The sequence below is a fragment of the Drosophila persimilis genome, unplaced genomic scaffold, assembly GCF_003286085.1.
Source record: "Drosophila persimilis strain 14011-0111.01,24,50 unplaced genomic scaffold, DperRS2 tig00000715-arrow-arrow-pilon, whole genome shotgun sequence".
Taxonomy (NCBI): domain Eukaryota; kingdom Metazoa; phylum Arthropoda; class Insecta; order Diptera; family Drosophilidae; genus Drosophila; species Drosophila persimilis.
The window spans coordinates 1,073,253-1,090,549 of NW_020825343.1; the positions used below are offsets into that span (position 1 = coordinate 1,073,253).

At 47.5% G+C, this 17,297-nt stretch overlaps 1 protein-coding gene across 1 annotated transcript in view; it reads right to left on the bottom strand.

The window, feature by feature from the left end:
- LOC6602179 (MOXD1 homolog 2) overlaps nucleotides 1-17,297 on the bottom strand; it is a 130,320-nt gene that overhangs the window by 48,130 nt on the left and 64,893 nt on the right. The window lies entirely within an intron of this gene.

Consider the following 17,297-nt stretch of genomic DNA (forward strand, 5'->3'; position numbering starts at 1 on the left):
TATACGATACGATGGAATCGGATGGTATGGGTTGGCATGGGTTGCGGATGGGACTGACAGTCTACGTGTCGTTTAGCATAAAAGGGAAGGAGGTGTGGGCCTGAGAGGGGGGCTGGGATACGGGGTAAAGGACGGTCTGGGCTGCCCTTAAGGGCTGCATTTATGACACTCCATTTGTCAAGCGAGATGAGCGACGGGTGAATGAAACGAAACGAAACGGAATGGAAACGGAAACGAAATCGAATGAAATGAAAGTGCGTGAAACCGAGAGCAGGAATTGAGGGATTGGCATCGAGATGTGTATTCTGGGTGTCCTGGCCGTGTGTCCTGGGTGTACGTTTTCCTGACACTGCGAATTCAATTGCGTTTTGGTTTCGGTTTTCCTCCACACCTCCACACTCTTCCACCACTCCAGCTCTAGCTCTAGATCCAGCTCCAGCTCCAGCACCAGCACCAGCACCAGCACCAGCACCAGCTCTAAGTCAGCTCCAGATCCGGCTCTCTGTCTCTCTATGTCCTTCGTGACAGTGCCCGGGACTGGGACTCGTTCGGTTTTGATAGAGAGCAGTCTGTTTTGTTCGTGGAAAATTTTTGCATTTTGCCGCTGACTTCAAATCGCCTGACATTGACGTTTATTAAGCGTTTTTGACACTTTGTGCCACCCGAGAGCTATCTCTAGAGCAAATGTACTTCCACTCTGATTCCATGGCATCGCATCGCATCGCATAGCATCCCTCAATGAGGCATCTACAGCTCCTGCTCCTGCTCCTGCCTCTGCCCCTGCTCCTTACCCACTTAACCACTCAATGTCAGTGGCAGATTTGAGGATTGCAGGCGACATTTCGGATTACCCTCCCCTTCGACAAAATATTCGGGGTATTTAATATTTGTGCAAAAATTTTATTTTAATGAGCAAATGTTGGAAAATTCACCCGCATTTTTGCGGCACCCCCTTTTGTGGCAGCTGGCTCCTTTTTTGTTGGTGTTCTCTCTGACTTTATTTGGGAGTTTGATAAACTGTCAAGCCTGGGGATATTTTCGGGTCAATTTCCAAGGGCAAAAGTGGGATTTGGCACCCCACAAGAATGTTATAAAATGTGTGTGAAAGGTGAAAAGTATTGCCATACATATGAAGGTGTAAGAAGGATAAATTCTGTATAGAAAAGCATTCCACAAGTCTATTGCTGTATTGCTGTAATGTACATCCCCAATCGTTTCAGACAATCTTGTCGCCTGTTCTGCTCACGTTTCTTTAGCACTCAATCTCTCTCTCTTCCCCGCTCTTTGTGGAGTGAAAAAATTGCTCATTTCCCTGAGAGGCACAGGCACGCCGACAAAATCCTTTCCCTAATTACTTGTCCACTTTTGTGCTCCTTTTTCTGTCCAATTTAGCCAGCAGCTCCCTTCCTTCCTTCCTTCGTTCGTTCGTTCGTTCGTTGAGTATCCCTTTGCCGGCTTCCTTCCGTTTTTTGTCTATTATTAAGGCCATAAATCCATGATCGCTTTGATATGAGGAGGGCTGCTCATCTCCTTATTCCTCCTCCACCACCACTGCCCCTCCTTCTCCCTCTCCTCTGCCTCTGCCTCTGTCCCATTTTTATTTCTGCCCCAAAACGTGCAGATGCCGAAAGAGCCCTTCGGCCTGTTTCCAATTTCAGAGGGAAAATTTACCAACACCATGGATGGGGGGCATGGGGTTCGGGGCTCGGGGCTCGGAGAAGATAAAAAATGTAAATATCATTGTTTGCGTCATAGTCCAGGGAAGTGTTTCTGGAGTTGGGGGTAAGTGGCGGGGAGGCTGATGGGCGGTTGGTGGCACCGGCAGCGGCAGCGGCAGCGGCAGCCAAAAGGCGAAGGATGGAAAAAAAAGGTTAACAACGACATTGGCATTGTTTTCACTGTCAGAGACAGGGGAAAACACGTTTCCCTGTTGCCTGCCGCCCCCCCCACCCCTCCAGGACTTGCTCTGTTTCTCTCTCTGATTTTTGACAAGTTTGCAAAAGGTTTTCCCCCCATAGAGACCCATCGTTTCGAAACTCGCAACCCCCTCCCCACCCCCTGGGGGAATGAACACCTTATCACCAACTTATTGCATCCGCCGGCAACAATTTCAAGAGTCTCGGCCTTCTTTCCCTCTGTGGGTCGGTGTGTGTGTGTTTGTGTGTTGCAAAGCACTTCCCCCCCCATTCCCCATCCCACACTCGGGGGGATGAAGTGTTTTCCCACCCATCTACTTTGTGTTGTTGGTGTTGTTGTGCCTGGCGGCGGCTACGTAAAACGTTTTAATTACATTTGTATGTTAAAACTTCAATTGAGGCAAGCACATCGCCCGACGCCCCAAACACTGCCCTCAACCACCCCCCTAAACCGTTACGTTGCCTCAAACGCTTTTGAACTTTAAACAGGGGTTATGTGTGTGAGCTTGTGCCTGTGTGTGTGTGCCTGTGTGTGTGTGTGAGGGTGTTTATGTGGGTGTGTCTGAGTGGACGATTAGGATATAACTAGATTCCATTTGCAAAAGCGAGTTTTTCGTTTTTTGATGAAGGTAAATGGCAATCTAGACGGAGATTACTCTGTATCCAAGAGGTAGCAAAGAGTACGCTGGGACTTAGAATTAGGGAATACCCAAAAAAACGTAATACAAAAATTGTCATTTTTCACTGGCATTTCTTCGGTTGTCCTTGTAGGCTGTTGCTTCGTTTGATTACGAATAAGGGTACATTCCCAGTCGACTACTACCCCTTGATGATGTCTTTTTATTGGTGTTGTTGTTGTTGCCTAACCCCCAATTTAATTTAACTAAACTGTCAAATCAAAAGCTCAAGCTAAACACAAACACACACAAAAAGTGAAAGATATACAGAGGTAGAAAGAGATAGGAAGAGAGGGGGGGAAGGGAAAGTGGTGGCAGAGAGAGAATTAACCAAGCGCTTAAAGTCAGTCGTCGAGGGAATAGGCGGCATGAAGGGATAGAGGTATGGGGATGGGGATGGGAATGTGAATGGAGGTCGGTCTCCTTGGTCGTAGGAGCCACAGGAGCCCCCAAGGAGTGAAGACGCCCAGCCCGTAGCCCGTAGAGCCATACAGCCGTAGAGCCAGAAGTGGAAAAGGAAGGAAAGCTGTCAACCTAAGCGGCTAACACTTGTGTGTGTCAATTTTATTTGATGAAAATACAAACACAAACACACACACACACACAGACGCAGACACACAGCCAAAGAGGATGGTGGGGCAGAGATTGAGGATGGAAGATGGCTTGTTGCTATTTGTCGAGCGTTCTGATTACTCTATAAGGCCAGGCCAGGCCACGCCAGGCCGGGGCAGGGCCACACCACAGCACCACAGCACCACAGGACCACAGGACCACAGCGAAACCATGACAGCTGCCATCGTCCTCATGAGGTGCCCTTTTAGGGCCAAGTGTTATCGGTACACAAATAAAAAAGAAATACATTCGATAGAAGGGAACGGTCCCGACTCATGGGCTTCCTCTCTGTGTTTGCTTTTGGGATAATTTTCCACCCATCCCAGAGCACACATGTGGCACACAACGAACCTTCTGCCTCCACTTCGACGAACGAGCATTGTTCCAGAGCAATTCCCCAATCTTAATTCACTCAAATTCGATTATTGCTCCGTGCACTTTCTTGGCTCTGGCTCTGGCTGTGGCGGTGGCTCTATCTCTGGCTCTGAGGTTAAAATAAACTTTCCAGCCAAAGCCAAAGCCAAAGCCAAATCCAAGAAGTCATTTATTTGTACGTTTAAATGGCAAGAGCAACAGCTCAAAGGACCTCTCGAACGGAATGGGCAACAAGGGCAACAATAAAAGCAACAGCAGGAGAACTGTTTGGGGAATCGAATTGGAGCTGCGATGCAGAAGGATTTCCACAAGGAAGGAGTTTCGATAGATAAACCCATGGATGATATGGCGAAAACAACTTGGAGAACTCCATTCAACGATTCAAGAAGACGGTTCAACCAGAGTAACTCCAAAGAATCACGTGAGGGGTACTCTTCCTTTAACGTTTTGACTCTGCTTGACTACACTTTCAATATCCGGCTTCCAATTACATTCCTTCTTTTTTGTTGGTGTTTCTGTTGTTGTTGCTGTTGCTGTTGTCGTCCCTGCGCCACACCCCACCCCGGAATTATTGTTATTTATCAGCAATTATTTAGGCACATCTGCTATCTGCTGGGAAACACACTCCAGAGACACGCGTGTGCCGATGCCCCACCGACAATTTCACACACTCTCCACCAATTACTTTACCTGCCCCAGCCCCAGCCACAGCCACAGCCACAGCCAGGGCACAGGACCCGCTCTCAATGCTAGATTAACTCAATTGCCTTGAAGGCGGAAGTGTAGCGAACATCCCCCCATCATCCCCACCATGCAGAAAGGGGAGTTGTATCTTTTTAAATTTTACTTTTGTGCATTTGTGCTTTTGAGGATGACTCGCCACACGCCACCCGAATAGCCCTCTGTTGTTTTCTGTTCATTTGCCACCCAAAAAATGGTTGAATGTTTTCGGTGTTCACCTTGCCACATGCCACAGACACACACACACACACACACACACACACGCGCAATCACAATCACAGAGCGAGAGACACGCACTCACCCACTCACTTGCCTGCGGAGAGCAATAAAATAAAAATTGAAAACACAAAGGATTTATAGCTTCAATAGGTTTTCAAGGAGCCCTCTCAAAGCTCAGTACAATTGCTACGAGGGCAACAGCAGACCGACCGACCACCGGAGCGGAGCCCCTCTACGCCGCTTACACAGGCCGGAATCGAATCGAATTTGGGGCTGGAAATTTTAAGCCGAGAGTCGGCTGGGGAGTTACTCTACCAGCTAATGGAACGGCATAGGAAATAAAAGAGCAGCTCAGTGTATGATCTTGGGTGCCTCGGGTCTCCGTTACTTTGCTGCTTCGCCTGCTCTTGTCTTGGGAGAGACCTCGTCTTGGGTTGTGTTGAGAGAGAGACTCGTTCAGAGAGGATCGTAGAAGCGAAGGCTGAGTGCGAGTGAGAGGTAGATTTCTGGCACATCGTTTATGCCCTAGTGGATGGACCATCTTCAGCACCCCTTGCTAGTGCAGGGTACATCGAGAGATATATAAAAGGGAGATATATTTTAGCAGCCATTTCATTGTTTATGTGCTGGGTGTGTCTCTCTCTACTGTGCCCTTCTCTCATTCTCTCTATTCTCTTTCTCTTTCTCGTTCTCTGACTCTGTCTGTGCCCGTGTCGGTGGGCATATGGCGCCCACAGATTTAACTTCTCTGATTATTTTTCCACTTCCTGCTGCAACCCCACACCGCCCCGCCCCCCATCCCGTCTACCACCTTTATATGTTCTACCTTTTTCGCCCAATTTTTACATTGATTGAAGTATTTTCCGTTTTGCCGGATCTCGCCGGCGCCTGCCCGCCCTGGGCCATGTGGCTTAAGGATTTGGCTTTGTCTACCTTTTAGACACATGCAAAACAATCCCCTCTTCTGGAGAACTTTCATCCTTCAGTGAAGGTGTAAATAAATATCCTGGGAATTCCTCTCAGGCCGAAAACACAACAACAGCAGCAGAAGCCCAAAGAAAACTTTTTGTTTTTCTTCTCCTTTGGCGAGACTTTAATGAGACGGAAGCTGCTTTGCTTTGCCATCTCCAAAAAAAGTGGAAAATACATACATATGTACATACATATATACCTACTATTCGTACATTTATATATAAAGAAAAGCTGCTTTGAAGACTTCGGCCTCGGCTTCTTGCTGTCCCTATTTTTGCGGATTTTTCTTTTCAGCTGATTTCGTGTGCTTTGCTTTCCACTCTCTTCCACCCACTCCCACTGCCCCTCCTCAAGAACAGTATAAAAAGTTGTAGCTGTTGGTGAAATAAGAATGAAATTACTTAAAATTTGTCACAATAAGCCGGTGCTGAGGCGGAGGCGGCGGCGGCGGCGGCGGCGGTGCCTCCATTTTCTAGCCACGATTTGTGCCTTTTTGGCTTTTCGTCTTGGTCTTATTTTTTGCTTTCTAGAGATTTTTCTGTTTTTGTATTATTAAAATTGTTTCAAAATTGCGGGGGACGGACCTCTAATAGCCACAACAACAACAACAACGAAAACACTCTAATGGAGCATATTGTGCGTTTGGTTTTTCATTTTTATTGCGAATTTAGGCATCATTAGTTACGGTTTTTTAATAAAAGACCAAAAGCCAGTCCAAGTTTGATTTGTGTGCATTTTGACCGCCTTAAGTGCGCCTTTGGGTGCCATTGTCTTCCATCCTGCTGCCTGATGCCAGCCGGTCCTCTTCTCTCCCTCTCTCTCTCTCTCTCTCTCTCTCGCACTCTTATGGGAGATGCGGTCAAGCTTTGTTTGACTTGAAGTGCCTTCGGAGGCGGCACCAACTTTGACAGAAAAGTTGAAGTTGAAAAATAAAAAAATATAAAAAAGTTTCTCCGGACATTTGTTCGGAACAAATGGACAAATGGACAAATGTATTAGCCCAAGATGTTTGGTGGTCCCCAAATGGGTTCAAGTGCCTGGAATTATTAAAAAGGCCTCATGGTCCGCCCGCCCTTCAGTACAGATTTCTAATTAATTTCCCATATCGAATAACTGAAATTCTTTTCATTTAATCGAGTCCCATTATCCGGCGTACACCAGAAATACTTATGCAAATAACTCAGGAGCTTTAAGAGGGTCGGGCTCGGATGCCAGACTGGGACTCAGACTCCGACTCCGACTCCGATTCCATCTCCAATCCCAGCTTAGGTCTCGGGGCTCGGGCCGGGCCTGCACTTGTCTTGGCCGCACTTTAACACCTACCTAAGCAGGAAGGCATAAAAACTACCGACTGATGACTGGCCCCAGCCCGAGCAGCCCAGCAGCCCCCTGTGTCCCAGCCCCCATGCTGGACAATCATTTTTCATGCTAAGCTCCAACGTCAGCCATTTGGTTTATGGCCTTAATCCTTTTCTACATAAATGAGGCCCGTATCCCAGTCCCACTCCCAGTCTCCCAGTCTCGGAGTCTCGGAGTCGGCGGCCCAACCCAACTCAGAGCTCAGCAAATGCCACGCATTTCATCATTAGTCAGCGGACGTTAATGCCCAGTTCCAGTTCTCTGGCTACTGGGTACAAGATAGAGAGAGAGAGAGAGAGCGGTGGAGAGGAGAGGGATTTATGAAGGGGGGTAGAGCCACGGTATGGTATGGCATGGTATGGGGCTCATATTGAAGCATGCAGCAGCCGCAGCGGCAACCTACGCATTTACATCCGAGCGTATTTATATATAGAAATATTTATATATACATACATATATATCTGCATAGATGTGTGTGCGTGGCATGTCTCTAGTGTGTGTGTGTGTGTGTGTGCACTACCCCATGGCATAATCAAGAGGCCGAAGCGTTGACTAAGTACCCAGGAAATGCCAAGGTTGTTGCACTCCTCTCCTCGCCCCGCCTCGCTTAGGAAAATCGCATCGCCCAACTCCCCTCCGCCCTCCCCCCGGCCACTGGCACGGGCACCACTCTACGGGACCAGCGTCCAGTGGCTTTTAATTAACACGCAGCTCAGGAGAAGGGGGCCAGGGGATCCGCATCCTCATTCTCATTCTCATCCTCACAAGCCGCCTCATAATCGTTCTCTCCATCATCATCATCATCATCGTTATGATGCTATGTCGTTGCTTCTATTTTGAAATCAATTCCATGCAGTTTTTAATATATGTTGTATATCCCAAAGACACACACACACACACACATACACACGCACTGGCAGGCCTTCCCTTTCCCTTCCATTTTTGTTGAATATGATGTCATGCTGTGAGTGCTCGCTCGTTCCCTCCTTGCCCCTCCCCACACCGACCCAACAGATATCCCTCAGATACACGACATGCCACAGCGGGCGTCTCTTTAGCGCTTAATTAATGATGAATATAAAAATTGCCGCCACATATAGAAAAGAAAAACAAAGATAGAGATACAAAGAGGGGAAAAGAGAGAAGGAATGAGAAATATAGAGAGAGGTAGAGATAGAGTTTCATTTGCCATTCGCCGCCAATTTCGATGTCATTTCTACTGCGGATCCTCGAGGCCAGAGGAGAGGACCAGCAGGAGGAGGAGCTGGACGGGGAGTTGGAGGCCTTTCAAAAAATCTTTACATAAATATGCTTTCACGCAACTCCTTTTGGCTTTGTTGCCCCGCAGAGAAGGGGTGGGGTATCGGTAAGGGGTATGGGGAATGGTGTATGGGGGGGGTAGCCGGTTCCGTTAGAGTCAAAGCCATAGACAGAGCCCCAAAGTGTGTGTGTGCAGATATCAGATGCAGCGACTGCAAACACACAGCTCAAGATGCGGATGCAAATGCGGCAAAAGGTTACAAAGTTTGTGGATTCAGTGGAGAGTTCTAAAAGTGCTAGATATATCTGGCCTTACATCTTCCATTTCCATTTTCCCAAACGGATTCGTTTCCTTTAAGCGTCTCCCTCTCCCTCTCTCTCTCTAGAGATGTAGGTACATATTTTCTTCTGGCATCTTTATCTGTGACTTTAAAGTGGTCAAATCACATGTCAGGCAGTTTGCGTAACAGAATGAGAAGGGTTTTAAGGCCATCAAAACATATCAGATGCTGGCCTCCACTATCTCTATCCAGTATTGTTTATCAGTGCTCATCTCTCAGATACTCTTGTTGTTTTTTTCTGAAAAGTGGAAGAACTAGAATGTCCCGCAATCGGCATCTTCTCTGGCAGCATCTCCATCTGGCTCTTTTGCATTGACCAAGTCATCACCTGTGGGGCTGGCTGGGTGCGATTTCTTGTGCCTCGTACAATCAAAAAGTGATTAGCAAGGCACTCAACAACATCAGGAACAGGCAACAGGCAACAGCAACAAGCGACAACGACAACAATTGGGAATGTCATGGTGCAAGGCCTGGGAAGCAGTAGAGTCGCGAAGTGAACCGAACCGAAGCCCCCGAGAGATCGCAAAAGGCAATGCTTAACATACAAACACACTTAACGTGTAAACATGGCCAAAAGAGCGTTGACCATATTCGGGGTGCAGCCAGCTCTTCTTACGCACAGCAACAGCAACAGCAAAAGCAACAACAATAACAGGCAACACGAACAGGTAGTACGTACAAAGCAGCAACAACGGCAACAACGGGGCAAACGGGACACGCTAATATGACTGGAAGATGCTGCTGCTGCTGCTGCTGCTGCTGGTGCCTCTGGGAGAACCGGTCGGAACTGGTTCTCCACACAGACTCCGTCTCCGTCTGCCTCTTACACCCCTTCCCCCTCTCCATTTCTCTCTCATCGCTGTACATTCGCCTGCGCTGACATTATCAACATAATCAACAGGCAACTCCCCTTCTGGCCCGGCCCGGCCCGGCCTGGCCTGGTCTGGTCTGGCCCAAAACCCCTTCTTTCTAAGCCTTTTCAACGCTCATAAATTTCGAGGAGAAGACACACCAGCAAATATTTTGCAAACGCAATGAAAATTGTGCCTGGCCATGGCCATGGCATGCCGAAGAAAATTATGAGGTGAGGTGCGGGGCGGTGCAGGGAAGTGCAGAGTGTTCTGGCCAAGAAAAAAAAAAAAAAGAATCTCTTTCGCATATGGGCAACGGTACTTTCTGCAATTATCCGTTGTCTTGGCCAACATCGTTGTCTCCATCGTCGACGTCGTCGTCGTCGTCGTCGCTGGCTGTTGTGGAAGATGCGGTGCTGCGCTAAAGCAAATATGCGGCGCACTTGGCATTGTCCCGCCGAACCGCAGAAAGCCACACAACGCACTAATAGCCCCCCCGAGAGAAAGATACAGCAACAGAGGAGAAAGAGACAGAGGGGGGGGGGGGGGGGGGGGGGGGGGGGGGGAGGGTGCCCCGTCAAGTGGTGTGCTTCGACAGTCTTGGTCTTGGGGCCATCCCAACCACTGGCGGCTGTTTTGCGGTTTTTGAGGTTTGCGTTATGTGTAATAGATTATCCAAAATGCTTAGGAGAGGACCCCAGCAGAAGACACGAACAAAACAGAGACCAGAGAGCAGAGCAGGGAAGAGGGGGGGTGAACGGTAAGCGGTATAGGGGCCAAAGTAGGCCTCAGACCGGGCTAAAGGAATATCCAGCAACGGCTTATGTCACATGAATGTAATGAAATTAAATTTCTCTCTCGCACACACACACACACACATACACATACTCGTAGAGCTTGGTTCTGTTGCCTGGCCAAGAGGAGGCCAGCTCTTGGCCAGCCTGCAGTTTTGATATGTGCGATAATTTTAAAAGTCAACCAAGTTGCCCAAGACGGAGACCGAGACCGAGACGGCGACGGAGACGGAGATGGAAAAGCCTCTTCTTGGGCCATCTGTAATCTACGCAACATTCTGCAATCAAGTGTGCATATTTACTTCCTGTAATTGAGCATTTATGGCTTTTATGGCCTAACGGATTTGTCCAGAGAAGACTCTTCCTTGGCTCACTCGGTCCTTGGGCCCCTCCTCCTCGTCCATAATTGCTACGGCTATGGCTTTAAAACTGACAGACAGACCGACATGCCAGGGAGGGGGGACATGGGGGGAGGCACAGAAGGTTACAGCAAGTCGTGGGGCTCAAGTCTTCGTGCGCCCAAGTCTATTGATTATAAAGTTTATGCATAAATTGTAAATTGATTTGGCAGTTAATTGATTTGCCAGTGTCTGCGACTCTGCGCCTCTGCGCCTCCTCTCTGTGTCTATGTCTCCTACTCTCTCTATGTGTTTAAGCCGAAAACTGATGAGTAATGACTTTGATATTGGCCAAAAGTTAACATAAATCTATACATTCTGATTCGATTGGATGCGATTGGATAAGTACTTTTGGGGAGGACGAACAGGCACAGGAACAGACACAAGCAGAGGCACAGGCACAGGCACAGGCCCAGGCACATCCTGAGAAAGTTTCTCTCATGAATAGTTGATGGCATTGGAAATGTGTCGAGTCCATGGGGCACGGAAGGGAAGCGAAGGCTGACGACGAAAGTTCGTGTAATTATGGATGGGGTAATGATAAATGAGTTATGGAATTTCGCTTGGTTAGATAGTGCTTCGAAATATGTAAATTGATGCTTATGGTTGGTACTTTTGATGGGGTAAATGGGGAATGCTCCCGAGAGACAAGTGCATCTAAAGGGTTCTTTACTGTAGTTGATGTCAGCAAATTTCGATGCACTGTTGTCTGTGGCTCCGCTTAAAGCGATCCCGAAGATGTCCCTGCAGCTCCCTTCAACACTTTCCCGCATATATCCACTCTCTTGTAGATCCCAGGCAAAACCCCTCGACTCTAGCGAACAATTGAAGCAGTCTGGCTGGGACTGGGACTGGGGCTGCGGCCCCTCGCACACTCTCCACAAGCCGCCTAAATATCACAAAATTGAATAACAAAATATTTATGCGTCTAGGAAAAATATTTAACTATTATTTATTTGCTTTTGTGCTCTCGAAGCACGAGCAGAGAATTTGCTGGAGAGAAGTGGGAGGGAGGAGAACTCTCATCTATATAATTTGCCAGCATATATATGTATATATATATGATTTATGAAGTGAGTGTGTGAGTGTTTGGGAGTGCGTAGGCGTGCCCCCCCAACCCCCCTCGTGTGATATGCGTGTCCGCAACTACAAAGCAAAAAAAAAAAAATAGTGCTTTTAGGAACAATACTCTTTAGAGAATGAGAAGCAGAATGGATGAATGGCCATTCGAGTGGAGACTAGAGAATGCTCAGCACGCGAATCGCTTGAGCAATGGATACGATACCCCGCACACTCGAACACTCATTCACTCACTCACTCACGCACCCTAGGACTGTACGACTATACGACTATCTACAGCGACAAAGAAGAAGAACAAATTGGATAATGTCTATAAAAACTAATTGAATTCTAAGCGCTGAGCACGCCAGCCACAACACACCATGCCACAGCGCCACAGCTGTGAGAAAGTAATGAAAGTACCCCCGAGAACGAGATGGAGATGGAGAAGGAGAGAACGAGAACTAACGAATAAGAAAAAGTAACCAAGAACTCTCGCGTCTGAAGTGATGACATGCAAGGCTGCGGGATGGATGGATGGTTGGATCTAGGGTCTCTGGGTCTCACGGCGAGTGTGTGGAATGGACTGTGTGTGGAGTGTGTGTGGGCAGCAGCAGCGGCACCCCACCACCACCACCACCGCCAGATAGAGATTGTTGTTAAAAAATAAAAAAACAATTTCACACAACACACAAATTGTACAAAGAGAAGAATTACTCGAAAATGCTCGCAAGATGTTCGCATGTCATGGCGGAAAACGAAACAAAAAGCTCATTACTCATATGCCAATCAAAAGAGGGACTCGGACTCGGACTCGAAGAGGAGAAGGGGCCAGGGGGGCAGGGGGGGGTCGGACAGAACCGGACCCGAAACCGAACCCCAAACAAGCCGCAGATCTTGCGTCTGAACCAAAACCGAACTGCCATAATTAATCATCGGCCGATAATTAACAGCACAGCGTAGAACAACGTGCTAATGCCAATGCCTAATGTATCTGCTGGATACAAAAAGTGCGTACGCATGTTGCCCAGCGCTGCTCCCCTTCGCGCAGGGTGCAAGTTCAAAAGGTTGCCAAAACTGTTGTTTCATTTTCCTTCCTACCCAAAAAACAAAAAAAAAACTTAAATGAGTTTGTAATGAAGTTTTTCCCTTGGTTTTTTGTGCATCGTAACCACTTGAAAGTGAGTCAGACAGATGGACACTAAACAGATACGACGATAGCCCCCAACCCACCTAAGAGCTCCGTGTCTGCCGCCTGCCGCCTGCCGCCTGCCCCATAAGCAACCTTCAGTTTGAGTGATGTACTACGATGGACATCGACATCGACATCGACATCTCGACATCGGAGCACATCGATGGATGGTCATTAGCGAAAGATGACGACGACGACTACAATGTTAATGTTAATGTTGATGGCGCGCTCTCCGTGGAGATGTTGCGTTGCGTACTCTCGTAATTCTTCTATAATGGATCTGTTATCTCTGCGCTTAATGGGTTAGAGGTTTCTTTCTGTTTCTGTGTCTGTGTCTGTTTCTGTTTCTGTTTGAGGCTGTTTGGGGCGCGCCCGAGGGCCAAGGGAGGGAGCTTTTTGCCTCCGAGTGACTGACAGACGTGGAAGCATACTTAAAACTTGAAATTAAATAATTAGTCGCTGGCCAAGTTCGCTTTTCATTCGCTCTACGAGTATGGGGCCAGTGTAACGACCTTTTAAGTACTTTTAAGATACTAATCGCTTCTTGGTTTTTCGTTGTAGCTAATGGCTTGTTGTGGCTTGTTTGTTGTAGTTCTCTCAATCCCCACCCCCCCCTGCCACAAGGCCCTACCCCCACCCACCCTCCAGCAGCGAGTGAGTGCAACAAAGTCGTCGTCGTCGTCGTCGCCCAGCCACTTTGGATGCCACTAATTAACGTCAGAGGAAAACAAGAAGAAGAAGCTTTTTGGCTTTGGGGCCTTTCGGCCTTGGCCGAGCAGAGCAGCGCAACGCAGCGCAGCGCAGCTCGCCATCTCGTTGAAACCATTTTCACAAAAACTTTTCTCAGATGCGTATTAATTAAAATTTTGATAAGCCATCCAGGCGCCTCCAACCCCCAATCCTCCTGCGCCCCAAGCCACTCGTAATAAAAGTTGAAAATAAATTACACAAAATTTGTATTTCTCTTTAGGTGTGGCATCATCATCATCATAGGCTGGCGGCAGCGGCAACGGCAAAGGGCTTATCACAAAAGTATCTACAAAATAATGGGCGACTAATAGGCCAAAACCCCATCCCCAGAGCCTCTCCCCTCTTCCGTGTCTCTTCTCTGATTATGTCAGCCTTTAAAGCGGATTCGCCGAGGCCATTTAGTAGCTTGTCGTCTCCTCCGCTGACTCCTCACCCCTCACCCCTGGATCGCTGGCTCCCTGGCTTCTCTGCGGGCTCTGTGGGAGTGAAAGTGTGCAAAGCCTTTGTGTTCGTGGGGAGTCTTCAGAACGGACTTATAGGGTTACACTTGTTGTCGCCCTGAGACCGAGACTGAGTCTGGGCTGGGGGGAATGCTGTCTGGCTGACTGGCTGGTCAGCCCGGCCAACCCGGCCAATAAAAAATGATAGTTCTGCTCTGGAAATCTGAGCCGAGAAGAGCGCTGAGTGAAGGAAAACCCCAGGAAACTTATCAACTGGTTGTCCCACTTGAGTGATGGCTGGTCGCGTGGGAGGTTCGTAATATCTGATGTATGTTTCTTTGGACACTCTGCAAACATGGGATACAGTGCATAGATACAGATGCAGATAGATTTCGTTGGGAGCTTTCCAAAGGTGCTGGGACGCCCTCAAAGCTTAAGTATCCATCAGAAACAATTGTGCCATTACGATGGACAGCTGGTTAATGCCCAGTTTTTCCAGCCTTAAACTTTCCCAATGATGGCCATCTTTCACTCTTTCAGTGGCTTTCGCCAAGCTCTGCCTCAAAAACTCCCCCCAAATGATAAACGGCAGTCATAATATTCTTGGCTAAATGCAGAAAACTATGCCAAGTATGCCAGCCAGGGCACATGGGGAACTTGCCAAAAAAGCAGCCCGAAACAAGCCCGAAACCCATTGAATGCGAAAATTCCCACACATTGTTCAATCTAATGAGAACTATGTCAATGTCTGCTTCTTCATCGTTTCATCGCTCCATCGTTGTCCCATCTCTGCCTCCCTGCCCCCCAGCCCCACGGCCACCCTACCGAATAGGGAGGGGGGGGAAATACTTAAGCTTCGCCCTTGGGCTGACACTTGAGATAAAAACTCTCGACAGATATACATACATATAAGCTCTATGGCTGGGTTTTGCCTTTGCGCCGAATTTCTAGAGAGTTCTTAAAGTCGCTTGAACAGAATTCTATTCGTATTCTATGGTCAGTGTTTTTTTGCATTGTGTGTGAGATGAATTTTAAATGAAAATTCCATAAATGCCAGACAATATTTCTTGTACCTCCCCTGTCCCCGCCCACAATCGTTGTCTGTTGTTTGACAATTTTAATAGCATTCCAAAAATTAGCCAATTAGCAAAAGAGCGAACATGGGCGGGCTTCGATTGTCATAAATATTTCGAATATCACAAAAAAATAATTTATTGCAGAGCGGGAGAAAGCGAGGGGAAAGAGGGAGAGTGGCTATGTCCGTGGCCGTGGCTGTGGGTGTGAGAGCATTAGATAATTAAAAAATAATTAACGATAGGTTCAAACAAACAACACCCAAGCACAAGAGCCAAAGAGTACGAATTTAGCTGATAATTCGACCAAAAGACACTCTCTAATTGAGAACTACATATCTGGGGAAATATGTTCTGCCTAACACCCAAAAAAAAAAGACCTGAATATACTGAGTGTACTGTGCCTTGGCTATTGAATCGACGATGAATCTGTCCATCTATAATCTGTTTATCATATATATTCCATCTAAAATTGTAAAGGGCCTTCTTTCGTCTGTTACATACACAGGCAGAGGATCTAAGACCCCTTTCACCCTACACATAAGGAGGGTATACTAAAGGGATATCTCAACCTGAGGCGAGAGTAAACAATTGTGAGTGAGTCCTTTGTGTGGGTCCTTTTACACTTGTAGCACTTAATTAATATATTAAATCGGCATATCCGTTACAGTTCCAATTAACCTTTGAACCTCTTCACAAATCAGCGCCTACACAAAAAGTCAAGGCGGGGAGGCAGGCAGAGTGCGGGTGCGAGTGCGAGTGCGAGTGGGTGGCAAGGTGACAGTCACGAGTCCCATTATACGATATTGTATGTACAATTTGAGGCAACTCGCAATTACCAACGACACGTCAAGATGTGAAATTAACACCGTCACACAACCAGACTGACAGACAGACAGACAGACAGGCAGGCAGGCAGGCAGGCAGTGTGGCAGACAGATAAACAGTCAGACAAACCGACACAAAGACAGCAAACCAGAAAGAGGGGTCGTCGAGACAGTCAGACAGACATATTAATGTATCTGGATGGTATTTAACATTCAACAACAATAACAATCACTATGTGTGTGGGTGACATTTTCGTTGCCTGCCTCGAAAATCATTAAATCACACAACAACAACCAAGGAGGAAAAAAAGCTGTCTCCCCTCTCCGTTTCTTTCTGTTTGTGTCAGCCGCACAATTGGCCAACACCCCCCCAGCCGAGAGCCTGCCCCACGCATATCCTGTGGGGGCAAAGAGAACAGAGAGCAAGGAAGAAAAGCGAAGAGCTACGCAACCACAGCACGCAATACTCGCATTTCATTAGACACTTTGCAGTGACGACTCCTATTACTCTTCCTGCGACTGGGTGGGAATGGAGGGAGCCGCCTCTGGGCCACAACTTTGGCCAAATGACGTCGTTTTTTGAGGTCCCCCAAAGGCGTTTTCCCAAAGAAAAACGAAAAATTAGCGTTACATTTGGATGGCAGGGTCAAAGGGTGACGTGACCCAAAAAAACTAAAACAATTGAAATGTGTTTTGATAAACAAGATGGCATCGGCAGGCGGTTAGGTAAATTTGTATAAAAAGGATAACTACTGGTGAATGGCATTGAAATGGGGAATACGCCACCCATTATTCAAGAGCAGGAGCAAGAGCAAGGTGACCCCGACAGACAGCACTGCTGCTCGTGCTCGTGCTCGTAGAAAAGTAAGAAAAGGTTGAAAGTAGCTACACTCGAGAGTCCTTGAGCGGCGTGCTATTACTTATTCCCTAATTATACGTTGTTAAGCAATAATACGAAAGGTTAAAGCAATTGGTGACCCCGATTATGCTTAACACAGCAACTGGATTAGGTGGGGACTGAGGCATGCCAATCGACATAATTTGTTGGCCAATTCAGCAATGAATATATCCCATGGAGACAGACAGTCAGACCGAGAGACAGACCGACAGACGGACAGATAAAGTGCCATAATCGAGTGGCAGATACGAGTAGTTACTCCCCTCAAAGCGGACCCAACTATTCCATTAGCTAACTAAAACAAAAAACTCTCTCGCTAGAAGTTCAAATAAAAAGTTTGCTGTTCCAGCGCCCGGACCACAAATGAGTTTGTCATTATTCAACCGCCGCCACCGCCGTTGCGTCGCTCTACCCTGTCCACTCCTGTCTGTCCCTGGCCCTGGCTCTGGTCCCTGGTCCCTGGCTGACTGTCCAGCCTGTGTATTCACATATATATATTTCGCGCACCTTTTTGTGTGACTTTTGTTTTTGCTACAAATTAAT